At 40.7% G+C, this 12,399-nt stretch overlaps 1 protein-coding gene and 1 long non-coding RNA gene across 9 annotated transcripts in view; one reads left to right on the top strand and one right to left on the bottom strand.

Annotated features, from left to right (window-relative positions):
• Positions 1 to 3,233: 3,233 nt before the first annotated feature.
• The window catches only part of CLGN (calmegin), a 40,259-nt gene continuing 31,093 nt past the window's right edge, over positions 3,234 to 12,399 (top strand). For 2 of the 8 annotated variants that reach the window (XR_014068642.1, XM_081540613.1), the window contains exon 1: positions 3,234 to 3,357. The gene's annotated coding sequence lies outside the window, so the exon portion shown is untranslated. Of the gene's footprint in view, positions 3,517 to 3,799; positions 3,880 to 12,399 lie in introns of those variants that run through there. The other 6 variants (XR_014068643.1, XM_081540616.1, XM_081540618.1 and 3 more) reach the window with 4 other exon arrangements.
• Positions 6,569 to 9,975, bottom strand: LOC145526048 (uncharacterized). The gene is made up of 2 exons (XR_014068652.1): positions 7,664 to 9,975; positions 6,569 to 7,296 (listed from the first exon to the last, which is right to left on the bottom strand). It is a non-coding gene; the product is annotated as an uncharacterized LOC145526048 (long non-coding RNA).

The following is a 12,399-nucleotide window of genomic DNA, read 5'->3' as shown; positions in this document are numbered from 1 at the left end:
TTTGACTTCAGTTTTGATCTTTTAAAATTAAATCTACCAGATCATATTCCAGGTTAATATGAAAAATTACAACTAATTCCAGGTAGAGCATTTCTCCAAAAGAAGGCATGATTCCTTGAAAAGGTACCCACTAGCACTTCTTAGTTCACCATCCAAGATAGGAACAAAATACCTGAAGGGTTGATACAATAAACTGGAATAGTATTAAAGGAAACTGTCCAACATTCCACTGGCGGTTGTTGAAACGCCTGAATGATTCCATATGATTCCAAGGGAACTCTGCTGTGACACTCAGAAAGAGGCATTTGAACACTGACCGATATACCCTGGGCATGGCAGATGCTGGAAGTTATGATAAAGAGAAGGAAGTTAAAAGACAGCCTTAAAGATTCAACACAATGACTGCTGTCCTTAAGGGAATGATTCCAGAACAAGAGTGTTTCAGTGGTCAGCACAAAGCAATTCTCAAAAATGTTTCTAATTTAGCCGGAAGAGATGCCCTCATCTTCCATTCCCATCCCCACTGCTCCCAAATGGTAGATATTTGGAGAGTCTCATTCACCACCCACAGCCTCTGGTCTAAGTGTATGGGGAAGGGGAGATTTGGAGACCTATCTGAAGTATATCAGAGCAAATAGTGCTCACTGGTTGGTTGGGGCATTCATTTTATAACATACTGATTTTGCTTTTTAAAAATCACTTTTCTTCAAACATGTATAAGAAGGCAAATTATGTCTTTAAGCACCTGACTCAACACATCAGATAAGTTTGTAGAAGCCACATTCAGACCATTTTTTTTCAACATTATTTTTAAATGAATAGCTCTGTAAACATTGGAGGCATGGCAAGTGAAAGTCTGTTGCCAGAATATTTCTCAAGTATTGATAATAGCCACCATCATCTGCCTTAACTACTATGCAAGTAAATGGTTATATGATAGTACTACTAATAGTAGTTGTATAGTAAATGTGGTATACTCCTGGTAGAAGGGAAAGAGACACTCTCTTCTAACATAAGTGTGTAAAGTATCTAGGGATTTGCTGTGTTCTCCTGCATGGATCTTCCACCTGGTGACAGAACTGAAACAATTATGAACAAACAATGGGAGCTAAATCTGTGCAGGCATTTTCCCATGGAGACCATCATCTTGTGTTTTTCTTTTTTCCTTACTTTAGCATATATTTTTAGACGCTGTGTTGATATTAGTAGCTACTCATGGGCAATGAATGAATCATGAGATGAAAGATTTTTGTTTTACTGATATTTTCTTTCTGAAAGCTTAAATAAAAATGAGTGATTTCTTAGGGCAATAGTTTACCCAAATTGATAACAAGTAGAGACAGAAAACGTCAACCATGATACCAAGAATGCCCACTTCCTTGGCCTTCATAGGATGGGTCCAATAGTACTTCTCTGATGAAACTTTCCTCTAGGAAAGATGAATGGCAACATACTCTGTCCCAGCATTTTGTCCATTCTATTATGTAACTTATACATTATTGGATATTTAATTTGATGATAAATTAAAATTATAACAGAGTAATCATAGATCAGGCACACAAAAATGGAGTTGGGTGGCCAATGAGGACCAGGTCTCAGAGAAGTCTCTGCACCACTGAGAACCTGAACTTTCTTTGAGCTATGCCAGACTCAAGAACACTACCAGCTGTATTCAAAACAACACCTGTCTGCTGCAACCTTATGGTCTCAAGTTCTCCCCTTGTAACTATGCAACCATTTGGGAACCCCACCAATCCTCACTTAAAAAGCACCCTTACTTCTTGCCAGCTCCAATTATAATTCTTGATAACCACTCAAGTAACTTTAAGCTTTCGGTTTTTGCCTTTATAAGCCTCCCTCATTTTGTGGTCCAGCAAAACACAATTCAGGTAGTTCTTGAGTCTATGTCTCCAGGCTGGAGTCCCAACAGACCCCAGATAAATGCCTTTTTTTATCTCTGTTGGGTCTCTTTCTAGAATGGTGAGAATAAGTATTAAGCATATATCTGAATCTTGGAGTTTTAATAAATCTTCACATCAATGGGTCAGATTAAGGGCTCATTTAGCTCAGATTCCTTGTTCCTAAAGCTTAAGCTTTCAGCTTCTTCATTGCAAACTTTGAGTGATACTTCAGAAATTCTTTTCTAACAAGTCAAATTCGTTACCGGCCACAGAATCATGTTGAATAACAGAAGTTGCAAAGCCTAAGAAAAGAAGAGCATAATACTGTTTAAAGTACCTGGAATAAATTTGTCTTTTTAAACCCATAAATACCATCCAAATACCAAAAATACCATCTTTGACACAGAAGATGACAGTCTCAAAAGTCTAGATATAGTGGCCTTATCACAGATGCAATGTGAAAAATGTTCAGTGATCTTGATATCTAGCCAATAATCACATTTTATGCATGGAGCTCCATCAATTCCCTTAATCTGAGACTCTTTAACAGAAAATTGAAAGCATGATAATACCAAAATCAAAGTCAAAATTTACTATCAAGTGTAAGCAGTAAGGGCTGTATGATCCAACATCTATGTGGCAAAGAGAGTTGTGATTCACTACTACGTTTATGCTATATTTTAACTTTTAGTGTGAGTTAAAATGACAGGCTCTGGAAAAGATTCGAACTCCATTTCCATCATTTATTAATACTTCAAGCCAAAGGCAAGTAATGATCTTCAGTTTTTATCACCAGGATTGTTGGGACGTTCGATGACATAATGAATGTATAATAAAACCGTTTAGAGCACAGGAAACACAACGAAAGATTAACAATTCTTATCAGTAGCATTTCACAAAGAAACCATAGTACTATTTATTATGTTAATATTTACTATGTCTCTATCATACACTTTCAGGGAAGAATAGCTCCCTGCCGACCACAATGACCTCTCAGAACGTCTAGAACCCTAGGGAAGGCCTGGGGTACTAACTAACTGGACGGTCTTAAAATGCGATTTACTCAAAATTCAGGGCCCAATTCTGTGCGTTAGGAGGTAGAACCTCACTGCAGAGAGCAGGCGCTCTGCGGGAGGAAAGGGTCTGAGGATGGAGAGCGAGGAATTCCGCCCAGGCCACCCCAGGAGCCGGAGCCGCCAACAACCGGCCGGCGGGGCCGCGCGGCGCGTGCTCGGGAGGTCCCTCCGCGGCGGTTGAGCCCCTCCGTACAGGTGCGCGCAGCGCGCGCCTCTGGCCGCCGCCCCCTCCCCGCCCGCGGCCGCACGCGCAGGCGCGGTTAGCAGTCGCTGCTGCGCGGCCGGCGGCTGGCTGGATTGAGCTGGGGGAGACGCGGGGACCAAGTGGCAGCGGCTCGGACATCTGAGCTGCCACTCCCGAAAACGGGCCCGCGAGACAGGTGCGTGGGCAGGAGGTAACTCTTCCGCGTCCTTCTGCGCTCCAGCGGGGGTGAGGAATCCGAGTCCTAGCTCTTCCCCGCAGGGCGGGGGTTCCTGCTGCGCCGCCCCCCCCCTTCTTGGGCGTCCGCCGGGCGGACCCGGTGGGGACCCGTGAGGAGGTGGGTGTTGGGTTTGGGGACGGGGACGCGGCCAGCGAGGTTCTCGGGCGGGCTCTCCGGGCCTCGGGTGTCGGGAGGCCGGCCCGGGCGGCCGGCGGGGGGTGATGCCCCCTCGGGTTTGGGACCCCCGGAACTTCTGTGTCCGTGGCCACCTGCTGCGCTGGCGTGGGGAAGGCCAGGTGGCCCCTCAGCCCGGTCTGTCCCCGAGGGCTCAGAGGCCCCAGGGAACCGAGTCCGTTACTCCAGCGGTTGCCATTTCAGCCCCGTTCCACGCTCGAGCCCCGGTGCGCGCTCCCGAGGGATGGAGAGGCGGCCGGTCTCATTTCGGCGCTGCTCACTCCGCCCGCTACTTCGCACCGAAAGGCGAGTCAAGCCCAGCTAGGCTCAGTTCGCGTCCTCCCCGCCTCTGTAGAGGCGAAGGGACCTACCCTCACGGCGGCGGTGGCCCCCGACTCCCGGCCGCTCCCTCGCTGCGCCGCCTGGAGCCCTCTGCGCGCTGCTGGGGAGGGAGGGAGAGGCTTGTGGTGAATCCCACGAAGCCTTGATGACTCGAGACTCATTATCGCCGACGGCCTGTTTACGATCAGATACTTTAGCTGATTTTATTTATAGCACCTGCCGGAGCAACAGGGCTCCAAGGCGTTTGCTTTGGATATATAAGCAAATGGCAACGACGCCCAGAAGGGAGAGAGCAGATCAGTCGAGAGTGGCCATGGGAAGAACTCTCGAATTAGGAAAGTTAGTTTGTATTGAAACTTTTTGATGCTTTAAAGCCATCAAAACCTTGATCTAGCCTTGCGATTTTGCTTGCTCTGAAATTTTTACGTCACTCTAGGTCTTTTAATTACTGAAGGTAATCTTCCTGAAGGGTAACCTTCCTTTTGGCAATCGTTTGACTTTTTTTCAGTTTACAGTTTTGTCTTCGCATGCAATTGGTTTGATCTTCCAATCACATTTAGAACTTATCTGTAAATCCATCGAAGATAGTCCTCATCTAGTTGATAAAGTTGATTATTGTGTATGGATGGTGTATGTTAATGGATTCGCAGAAAGTGAACAGTGCTGTGCTTAATCACTTCAGTCGTGTTGGATGGACTCCTTGTGACCCCATGGACTATAGCCCACCAGGCTCCTGTGTCCATGGGATTCTCCAGGCGAGAATACTGGAGTGGGTTGTCAAGTGCTATAAATTAACCTTATTGCTTGTTTTCAGTTCCTAATAAGTTTTAGTGCTCTTAACTGGAAAGCTAGAATTACCAACTTTAATAGGCCTTTAGATCATCCAGTTTAATCTTTTCACTTGATAAATGGAAAAAAAAAAAGGTTTAGAACAGTTTTAACCCTTTCCTTTTTAGTAATAGAATATGAAACTTGGTCTGATGGTGCCAAACTAAGTGTACTTTCTATCATATCACTTTGTAGTTGAGCTACTGAAGTTACATGACAACTAAAACTAGTGGTTTTTCCAGCACTACTGTTGAGGCTTAGTCGTGCTGGTGAGTCCTCAGTCAGCCGTTAAAACTGAATACCAGAAACATCTCAGTTATAATAGCAGATAGAAAGTATGAATGTGTTAATAGGTGAGTGTTAAGAGTAAGAAATGAGTCTTAACACAGATGCATGGAACAATTTTATGGACTCTGAGGGAGAAGGTGAGGGTGGGACGTTCTGGGAGAATAGCATTGAAACATGTATATTATCATATGTGAAACAGAACACCATTCCATGTTCGATGCATGTGACAAGGGCTCAGGGCCGGGGCAATGGGATGATCCAGAAGGATGGGATGGGGAGGGAGGTGGGTGGGGGGTCCAGGAAGGGGAACATATGTAAACCCATGGCTGATTCATGTCAATGTATGGCAAAAACTATTACAATATTGTAAAGTAATTAGCCCCCAACTAAAATAAATAAATTTATTAAAAAAAAAAAAGAAATGAGTCTTAAAAGGGCAGAATTTATGCTGAGAACTATAGACAACTTTGAACGTTTTTATGAACAGTAGAATTAGACTTGTTCTTGAAAATTCATGCTGGAGAGAAGGTGGCAGATTGATTGGGAAGACTGGAAGTGAAGAAGCAAAGTGGGACTTTACTGATGCTTTTCAGAAATCAAGGATCCCTAAATTAAGGCTGTGGCATGGATATAGAAAGATACATTCAAAAACACCCAAACAGGTTTAGCTACCAATGATATAGACTATCAGCAAGAATAATCTTAAGAGAGTGACAGAGTAACTTGGCTGATTTGGTTGACCGGAGGTGCAGTTAATGGAAGAAGGGACTTGAGATTAGAGAACTGGTTTGGGTGGAAAGATGGGCCTCAAATTAATGGAGGCTTTGATACAGCCTTGAAGAAACTAAAGAGTGGTAGCTTCTGTGCTGTGGATAACATTTGGGAGTCTTTGCTGCTGCTGCTAAGTCGCTTCAGTCGTGTCCGACTCTGTGCGACCCCATAGACGGCAGCCCACTAGGCTCCACCGTCCCTGGGATTCTCCAGGCAAGAATACTGGAGTGGGTTGCCATTTCCTTCTCCAGTACATGAAAGGGAAAAGTGAAAGGGAAGTAGCTCAGTCGTGTCCGACTCTTAGCGACCCCATGGACTGTAGTCTACCAGGCTCCTCCATCCATGGGATTTTCCAGGCAAGAGTACTGGAGTGGGGTGCCATTGCCTTCTCCGTTGGGAGTCTTTAGTTAGTCTTTATAGGTAGAGGTCAAGAGTATATGAAATGTAAGGAGAAAGCCTGGGGACAGAACCTGAAGGGACAGCATCATTTACAGGAGATTAGAGAAAGAGCCCATAAAGGTGGCAGAGAAGATGAAGAGAATCACGACTCAGGAAGAGCATCATGGAAATCAAGGAAGGAGAGAGCTTCGAAGAAGCAGTCAGCAAGGTCAAGAGAGAGCAGTAGGCAATAGGACTGAAAAAAGCTATTGCATTTACCAAGTAAGATTTGGTTGATGGGAACTGTTTCAAAGAAGCTAGAATCAAGTACAGGAATAATAGAAGTATTAGTTTTTCATTGTTGTCATAATAAGTTACCACAAACTTAGCAGCTTAATGCCACACGTTTATTTTCTCACAGTTCTGTAGGTCAGAAGTCTGACACAGGTCTCACTGCACTGACATCAGGTGTTGACAAGGCATCATTCCTTATTAGAAGTTCTGGGGAGAGTCTTCTTCCTTGCTCATTCAGATTGATGACAGAATTCAGTTTCTTTTGGTTGTAGGACTGAGGTTCTTGCTTCCTTGTTGACTGTCAGCTGAAGGTATTGATTTTCAGCTTCTAGAGCCCACTCACAGTCCTCGGCTCATGACCTCCCTTCCACTGTCTTCAAGATCTCTATGGCGGGTGGAGTCCCTCTCTCTCTTCAGATCTCTTCTGCCCTCTCTCACTGACTTCCTCTTCCACCTTTAAGGGCCTGTGTGATTATATTGGGCCCACATGCATATCCAGAGTAATCTGTTTTAGGGTCAGCTAGTTAACAACCTTAGTTCCATCTGAGAAGCCTCCTTTACTGTGTGAGGTAACACTCACAGGAACCAAGAAGTAAGATGTGGACATCTTGGGGGGGGGGTGGTCAATGTTGTGGCTACCACAGGAAGTTAAAAATGCTAACAGTTAATGAAGTCATTCTTTCTAGATGCTTTCATTAAGGTGATACCCAGAAACATTTACATTATCTAGCATGTAATCATTATAGTTCCAGTAGTAAACCTTACTGTTTATCCTTGAGCTTCATAACTGTCTTCTTAAATATCCTGAAATTTGTGTGAACACTGTAAAATTTTAAAGTGTCAGACTATGAAGTTGTTAGTTTTTATATTTTTTTGTAGCCTTAAGCTGCTTTAAAATCTTTGCTGAAAAGATTTTAAAGGCCATTTAACCAACTAACTAGATTTGTGTGTATAAATTATAGTTTGGATAGACATCAAAATATGGCTTTTAGAATATGAAGCCCACAGAAACTGGAATGGATGTCTAAAGGATGGAACAAGGTTAAAATACTTAACCTTGTATTTATAGGCCTAGAGCCTCAATTTATAGGCCATTTAATGAGCTAAATAGTTAAACCTTCTAACTTTAGAGCTTTAAATAAATGAATGTAGAGTTTGAAGCTATACCTATTATAACTTTAGGTCTTACCTTTGCTATTTAGTAGCATTCTGTATTCTTGAGTAAGTTGCTTCCTTGAGTCTTGCTTTCCTTATGTAGGATGGGGTACCGGCACCTTCATCAGAGAGTAGCTATGAGGATTGGAATTAATACGCCTGAATAGTAAGCACTCAAACAGCACTTCCTGTTCTCCTTGTTCCACTCTTCTCTTTTCAGTTCCTTTCTCGAGAGCGGCTTCCTTTGCCCTCGGCCTGGGGAAATCAGTCCTTTCTATCCTTTGTACCTCAGTTTGAATGTAGCTTTCTCAAGGAGGCGCTCTCTTGACACTTCCTCTACCATGTAAATTTAGTTCCCCAATTACCAACTCTTACAAATTCCTTACTAGTAGGTCACTTGTCACAATTTACTGTGTGTTATACCTAGGTTATTTGTTTAACACTTGCTTTCCATCCCAAACTATAAGCTCTTTGCAGTCAGGGGCCATACGTTTTGCTAATTATTGTAAGTTCAGTAAGTTCTAACTGTAAATTCTAACATCATGCCTGGCACATAATTGACAACCATAGTATTTGTTACATGAATTCGTGAATGATGAATTTTTTTATCTACTGAATAACCTCTCCTGAATTTCTGGAAACATTAGTTACTGCAAAATTTACAAATCCCAGGTGTGACTTATTCTGAAGCATACTTGTTTTCTTTGAGAAAGTCCCTGCATTTCAAATGGAGTCTTGCAGCTTCTTTGGAAGAAGGCTGCCTCTGTAAGATGCCACTATCAACTCACTCCAGTACTCTTGCCTGGAGAATCCCAGGGACAGAGGAGCCTAGTGGGCTGCTGTCTATGGGGTTGCACAGAGTCGGACATGACTGAAGCGACTTAGCAGCAGCACTACCTCTCTCTCTGCACCTTATGCTTCAAAGTGAACTATGTGCACCTTGGCCAGATAATTCCAAGAATACCCTTTAATTTTGGTGAAAATTTGTCCAGTTTTATTTTTATGACGTGGTAACAGATTTTTTTCATCTAATTTTTTTTTTTTTTTTACTATCTTTTCTAGTAAGTTATGAACTGAGTTGTTAAAATGCAGGATGTCACACTGTAGCAAGATTCTGAAATACCTCACAATGAGGTGTTTCTTCATAGATGTAGAATAGAATTGAATAATATGTTTAATTCCCCCATATTAAATTAGAGCATAAAGCTGCAGAGTTTCTAAATTATTATCTCCTTTATCTAGAGGAATACTTTGTGTTACGTTTTAACAATATTCTAAAAGGCTTTAGAGGGCCAGTGTTGGAAGCATTGACATAACCATTTCTCTCTCATAAAATGATAGTTTAAAACATCTACTATATATGAGGTTTCAACCCATGAATTTTTCTAGGAGTTAAATTCTAAAAAAGGATTTTTCCTCCAAGGAACTTGTAGACTTTTATAGACAGTGAAACTCCTTCATTTTATTTCTGGCCTTCCCCTAATTGCCTAGAAATCTTTTTGCCAAATTTATGGTTGCAGTGCTGCTACAACAATAAAGTCATTCTAGTTGGTTGCTTAGTAACATCTATTTATCGTCCCCTGTAACATTTTTTCCTGTCATTTTCACATTCATTCATTCTGTGAACATAAATATGTCTCTGTTTATCATGCACTGGCACTCTTTGGCTAGCACTGTGAATACAGAAATGAGAATTCTGGCTGTCAGTGAGCTTATATTTTTGTATGTTTTTTGTTGTTGCAAATTTCCTCATTTTGGAACTATGTAGAAGTACTATAAATCCTCAATAAATACATAAATGTATCATTATAGTGTTTATATAACCATTATTTTGAAATTGATGCTCTTTAGTCCGCTTTAACTTGAGTGTGTAGCTATGTTTTGAAAGAGCCTAGTACAGATTTAGTTTATTCTTTCTATAACTACTAAAACCAAACAATATTACATATCCTGGATTTCAGCTCTGATCACTTCACTACTCTCATGTCTTCAGTAGTTTCTGAACTTTATAGGATCAGATCCAGAATTCTTGGAACACTGTAGTTATTTGTCTAAATCACTAGAAAGTTGTATTTTCAACTATTATTTCTGCTATTATGGTTCTTTCCCCACTTTTTACTGTATTTCCTGAGATATTTTCATTGTTTCTAAGTCCTTCTGATTTAGAAAAATATACCCAGTTTCAGTTAACAGTATGTATTAGTTAAGGTAATGCTCAAATAGTAAATTAAAAAATCCCAAGGGCCTAACATAATTTCTGGTTGCTGGTGTCCTAAGGAGTAGATGGCTGTGATAGTTAATTATATGTATCTACTTGACTGAACCACAGGATACCCAGATATTTGGTCAAATATTATTTTAGGTGTGTTTGTGAGGGTGTTTTTGGATGAGATTAACATTTGAACGTAGGCTGAGTAAAGCACATTGCCCTTCCCCTCGGTGAGTGGCCTTATCCAATCAGTTGAAGGCCAGAATAGGACAATAAAGCTGATACTCCAGTGAGGAAGAGGGACTTCCTCCTAACTAGCAGGCTGAGGTGGGACTTCAGTTTTTTTCCCTGACCTTGGACTTGAACTGAAACACTGGCTCTGCTTGGGTCTTGAGCCTGCTGGCTTTCAGACTGGAGTTCACAGCATTGGCTGTCCTGGCTCCCAGGCTCTTATACTCAGGCTAGCACTGCATTGTTAGCTTTCCTGGGTCTCATCTAACTCCATTCACCTGAGTCATGCTTAACTCTAGAAAAAACACAGTATAGTTATGTCTCCTGGGAAAAAAAGAAAACATCTGTGGTGATCAGCCAGAAATCTCTCCCAAGTATCTCATACTTGGCCAGAGTTGCTTATACTTCACTTTGTTATTGAACCAGCCCAGAGGCAATGCAGAGAACATACATGAGGTCAAAGATATATGCAAATGGATGTGCTTCTCCATTGCTTTCTTTCTTCACAAATATTTTGTGATTTCAACAACCTATCTGAAGTGAGGAATACACAGGAAGCTTAGAACCCTGGGCTTTTATATTGTATACATTTGTAAGGAGGGAAGGGGGTAGCATCAGCATTGGAAGTTCTGTATTATACCATATAAACCAATTCTTGCTTTACTAATCCTGTATATCTTAGGACAACCATACAGGTCAGTAAGAAATTAGAAGATGGCTAGCACTACAGAGCAATTGGACGTTAATACACAAAACACTTCACCTGACAGTAGCAGAGCGAAGAATGAATGCCAGTCTTCCTCAGACTCTTCCAGAAAATAGAACAGGAGGAAATACTTCCAAACTCACTCTATGAGGGTAGCCTTACCCTGATACCAAAGGCAGACTAAAAAAACTACAGACCAATATCCCTGATGAGTATTGATAAAAATACATATTTTTCTTAAGTGCACCCAGAATATTCTCTAGGATAGACCATGTGTTATGCCACAAAACAAATCTTAACAAATTTTTAAAAGTTTGTTTAAACTGGAGACGATTCAGAGTATCTTTTCCAGTCACATTGTGATAAAACTCAAAATCAGTAGCAGAGGGAAAGCAGGAAAAAAATCCACAAATATGTGAAAATTAAGCAATACACTTTTAAACAACCAAAGGGTCAAAAAAGAAATCACAAGGAAATTGGAAAAGGTCTTGAGATAAATGAAACAAGAAACAAAACAAAAGAAAGCAGACCTAAACTTACGGTATAGAGTGAAAGACGTGCTAAGAGGGAAATGGATGGCTGTAAACACTTCCATTAAAAAAGAAAGAGCTTATATTAACAACCTAACTTTACACCTTAAGGAACTAGAAAAACCCAAAGCTAGAAAAAGGAACATATAATAATGCAGTGGGGGGTAGGATTAAAATAAGAAGTAGCATGGTATAATGTAAAGTTTTGGATTCTCATCTTGTCTCACATTTCCACTTGGGAGAATTTGATCAGGTTTCTGAATCTTTCAGTTTTCGGTTGGTAGATTGAGAGTAATAATGCCTTTCATAGTGATGTCCTGGGCTGCAAAGATTAAATTAGCTAGTTTTATGCAAATGAGTAATTATAGTCGTAGAACTTTAGGGAAGAAACACTTTCCAGATAAAGGGTTTTTAAAATTTTTTTCCTGAAGCTTTGGCAACTGTTTCTGAAGGAAAGTTAGGAAGAACTGTGATATAGAAAACAAATAGTAGACACTGTTTATGTTTAAAATAGGTAACCAATAAGGATCTACTGTACAGCACAGGGAACTCGACTCAATACTCGGTAATAACCTAAATGGTATTTTCAACAAATTAATTATTAAACTAAAGTGTGCATTCATTTTGAAGGAGAAGATATGGGGCTAAAATGGTATTAATGTTCATTATTACTGCTGCTATTTATTTTATGCATGTCTGTTTACTCAAATGTTATTGATAGTGTCAAGAAGAACACCTTTTACTGCGTTGTATAAGCCGTGGAAAGCCCTTTGATTTTTAGAACAATGAAGCTTTTAGGGTATTAACAATTGATAAGCAATTTGCAACTGTACTCATTTCTGTGCCAGTAAGTGAAAATTTAAAAAATCTGTAGCTTCCTGTTACTGAGTTCAAATTGATCCCTTTACATTTGCTTTCTATCTCAGTTAACCTTTTTTTACGACTCTAGAGAGTTTTACACTCTTCTAATTAAATTATGAGTAGTATGCATCATTTTTGTATTTTCCATAAAAATGGTGATATTAATACATCTTTTAGTATAGAATGTTCATATTATGTTTTTTTTTTAAAGATGCATTTTCAAAGTAAACTTT

Source organism: Giraffa tippelskirchi, chromosome 11, assembly GCF_054371585.1.
Source record: "Giraffa tippelskirchi isolate mGirTip1 chromosome 11, T2T-mGirTip1v1.2.pri, whole genome shotgun sequence".
NCBI lineage: Eukaryota > Metazoa > Chordata > Mammalia > Artiodactyla > Giraffidae > Giraffa > Giraffa tippelskirchi.
This window is presented reverse-complemented; position numbering and strand designations above follow the sequence as displayed.